The following is a 4728-nucleotide window of genomic DNA, read 5'->3' on the forward strand; positions in this document are numbered from 1 at the left end:
GTTCCATCTCAATTCATTTGCACCGTCCCATCATCTGCCACTAGTGTCTTACCACCACCAAAGCGAATCAAGACAAAATTAAGAACCAACCCATCAAAATCTTAATATATTTATCATTTTAATAATGATTCGTGTAAGATATGATTTTTAATTTTCATAAAGAATTAGTTACGAACAATGCCATAATAATGACACGAACACAAGCTTTAATTTATATTATGAAAGGCTTCTTTTCAAGTATTACTGAAGAAAACTATGAAGATTTTATATGATTCTAAACTAAAAAGAAAAAAGTATCTATAATTTAAAATCATTTTATAGAAGAAAATTTTGATACAAGAGATTATTTTCGAAAGCTTTTAGGCCCGAATAGCCCGATGGGTTAGCCCAAAACCCGACGGGTTAGGATTAGGGTTAAAAATTTATGACCCGAAAAATCCATAACCCGAATGGCCCCCACCCAAATAGCCCGGCGACCCGAGTGGGCTGGCCCGAACCCGAATGGGTTAGCCCAATTGACACCCCTAGAAGATATAATACTCCCTCCGTCCCGCTTAAGATGACACGTTTTCCTTTTTAGTTTGTCCCAACTAAGATGACACATTTCCCTTTTTGGTAACTTTCTCTTTCCAATTAATACACTCAACCACTTTTTCTCACTCCTATTAAAATATCCATCTTTCTTTATCTCTCTACTTTAATACTTACACCCACCTTCTCTCTCTCCAATTAAACACTTAAACCAATAACTCCTAAAACCCCGTGCCGGCTAAGCAATGTGTCATCTTAGCCGGGACGGAGGGAGTAGAATAACTGAAATTGATCTCTAATTGATCTCCTTCCATAGATAGAATATAATCTCTGTGAAATAGGCAAAGATTAGTTTTCCATATGTGAATATTTCTGGACTTATAAATAGGTGGAGCATTGTAACGATGATAATCATTCAAGTAATACAAAATTTCGATCCCCAAATTCTTTCTTCATGGCGTCAGAACAGGATTCAGGGCTCAGAAAAATTTCATCCTAGCCCTAATCATACCAAAAACTCGGCCAAGAGGCTGAAATCAAACCCAAAAAATCCATCCCTATACACAAAAACGTCAGACACAGATGATGAAAAACCCACAACCGAACCCTCAAAATTGAGGTCAAGCAAAAACGTTACCGTGGCATTCAAACTCAACGGGAAGAACTGCCTGTTATGGTCACGACTTATGAAAGTCGCGATAGGAGGAAGGAGAGGGTACTCCCACATAGTCGATGAGCCACCAGAACCAGACAACAGGGTTACCGAGATTGGGAGAAAAACGATCTCATGGTTTTCTCGTGGATAATCGACAATATTGAACATGATATTATTGTCGATTTTGCTCACCACCAAACGTCCAAAGCTCTATGGGACAACGTTCGAATCACGTTCGAAAGCAAGGCATATTCATACCACATCTACGATCTGGAAGACAAAGTGTTATATATCAGACAGGGGAACTTAGTGAAGGAACTGACAGCGGAAGCGTGCGTCGGATTATCATAATTTAATGATTATTAATCGAACAAATAATCACATAATAATCAGATCTATTTAGCAGATTATTTAGACAAAATCTATTCGCGTAATTCTCACATGTATCATGCTCATAACTTGAATTAATCATGCTTTAAGAATATTGAAACCTAAAACATGTTTTTCTACGGAGCAGAAACAATACCTAATTAATTCTCCAAAGAATTGATGATGGCTAGCTACTTCTCCACGTGACGCTTTGAATACTAGACCATGGATCTTCTCTGGTTCCCGAACTGTACTCCAATATCAGTGTGGGCTGATCTCACCGGAATACTAGGACTTAAATAAAGAAGACAGAAATTCTACTCCACGGAAGGGAGGAAATATTGCCCAACTCCTATTAGGGGGGGAGGGGGGATGAAATTTTTAAGAGAAAAATAATGTGTTGTGTTGTTTTTCTGTCTCCTTTATTCTCCTATTTATATTAAGTTCCTTTTGGGCCCAGACATGGATATATGGAAGGTTTTGGATATGAGCTCATCCAATTAACTTTTTACTAATTAAATTGAACCCACAATTTAATATAAGCTTTAATTGGAGTATTACGAGCAGCCACTACAGAAGTAATATTGAACTCTCCCCATCCAAATCCGAAATTATAAGTAATCCGGGTTTCCGTTTTAACTTTCATTTTCCGCGCTTAAGATAAAAATGTCCATTAATTAATTAATGTCTGCTATGGACTTAATTAATTAATTTCTTATTAATTCCAAGAGTGGACTTAGCATGAAACACTTATTTATTATTCGTAGAGTGATCAAACTCCAACTAGCTAGGTTCTGAATAATAAAACCTTGTTTCGCGCTCCTCTTGAGGACATTATCAAACGAGACTCACCTTGCGCACGATTCAATATAATAGCAATCCTAGCACCGCTAGATATTAATCACCACTACACAATATATCAAGATTATTGGGTTGCGAAAAACACGCACCATTTGATAAGTCAAAGTAATGCATAATCAATACCGTATGCTCAATGCTAACCTACATTGATTAAGAAACAAATATTTATCAAGACCTAGCCTTTCAGTAGATAGCCCAAGGACAAGTCTTGCTGTTAGATCCGTTCAGTGCTTTACCACACCAATGTCATCTTATTTCAGTAAGACTTAGAAATATGCGGACTGACATTGCAACCTTTCACGATGGATAGTCTAATTCCATCTAGGTTGTGAAATTCTTCTTTATCTTTGTTTAGGACTGACCGTATTACCTTAAAGTGGACGCCGCCCACAACCGGTCTACTAAAACAAAGACTTAGACTTTGTTAAGTTAAATTATACATTTAAACATGCATTAACATCCATTAAATGTAAAATATAATAACATTATGACAAAAATAATCTGTTTTATTCCTTGGAAAATAAAATAAGAGTTTTACAGTATTCAATCACTCGAAACGAGATTTCTAGTATACAAACTCTAACACTTAGACCTTGAGACGTATTACCGTCGAATCCATGTATTATGGATTAATGTAGACAGAAGTCAAAAGCAGCCGGTGACGTGTTGCGATAAGGGGATCAAATAGTTCAGAGACTTCACAAGCGAGAAGAGGCTATTCAAATTCCTCACTGGATTAAACCTGGAATATTATGCAATCCGGCGAGACATCCTCAAAAAATCGAGCTGTACCCCTCAGTCGAATAGGCCTACGCGCTGGTGAAGAAGGAGGTGACTCGATGCAAAATCATGTCACCGGCATCCTCTTCAACAATCGGAGATGCCACTGGCGTAGGGAGTGCCGATACATCATCGGGGGAGATCGGATATGGATTCGGAGCGCAGAGAGACAGACCAACCAACCGAAACGGACTGCAGCGTCCTCCACCTGTCAGAGTCGCCGCTCACCAAACCGGAGGGAAGCCGGACAAGAGCAAATTGTGGTACTCTCACTGCGGCAAGAACAAACACACGAAGGAGAGCTGTTTTCTCCGGGTAGGATACCCGGAATGGTGGGACGAAAGGCAGAAAGCTCGAGCCCAGGCGAGATTCGCCGCAATCGGAATTACCGAACAGCAAAACCAGAGCTCGAATCCCAGCCGCGAAGGTGGAATCGGAGGGGGAAATCTACCGCACAACCCTCCGAATCAAGAGACCGGCACCGGGAGCGGCGGCAGAGTCGGCAACGTGCACGTCGGGAATTTCGTGGAGAAAGCCGGGGAGACAGAATCGCAAAAATGGGGAGGAGGAGGCGGCTATTCAGGAGGTAAAGGGTTTGACAAAATGTCAAACTCTAATCAAACTCAGACATATTCTTTTGCACCCCATATTCTGCCTAAATTATGTTTGAGACCTCACTCTGTGAGCAAGTATAAGAAACACCCCCCGAGAACTGTTAATTTCGGATTGACCCCAGATATTAACCAAATTAAGACCCATAATCGTTTTGCACCGTTATTGAATACTTCCGCTGCATTTAGTGTGCAAAATATTGATAGTGCTGAAAAAAGGGGTTGGATTATTGACTGCGGAGCCACTGATACCATGACTCCGGAATGATCTTATTTTATTAATTTTGGTGAAATTGCTAAAACCTATATTCGAACTGCAAATGGGGAGTTAATTACAGTGGAAGGGTCCGGAACTATAGAAATATCTCCAAATCTCCGATTATCAAACTGTTTATTTGTTCATAGCTTGTCTCAACGATTGATGTCTGTGAGTCATGTAACAAGGGAGCTGAATTGTACACTGTTAATGTACCCAAGTTTTTGCATATTACAGGATATTCGGATAAGGAGGATCGTTGGGCGTGGCACTAAGAACCAAGGAATCTACTATGTGGACGGGGTAGCTCACCATGGGAGTACAATGCTGGCTCACGGATCCACAAAAGAGGAGGCTTGGCTGTGGCACAAAAGACTAGGACACCCTTCCCATGGTTATTTTAAACTTTTGTTTCCTGATTTTTTGTTGCCTAGAGATTTTTCATGTGTGACATGTGTTTTGGCCAGAAGCCACAGACAATCGTTTAAACCTTCTAATACCTGTATACAATCTATGTTTGATCTAATTCATGCTGATGTGTGGGGTCCTGCACCTGTTATTGGGGGGAATGATTTTCGATATTTTGTGACATTTATTGATGATTGCACCCGAATGACTTGGATATATTTCTTGAAACAAAAATCTGAGGTAGTTGAAAATTTTAT

This window comes from Salvia hispanica, chromosome 4 (assembly GCF_029641045.1).
Source record: "Salvia hispanica isolate PSC_SH4W2 chromosome 4, Shi_PSC_v1, whole genome shotgun sequence".
Taxonomy (NCBI): domain Eukaryota; kingdom Viridiplantae; phylum Streptophyta; class Magnoliopsida; order Lamiales; family Lamiaceae; genus Salvia; species Salvia hispanica.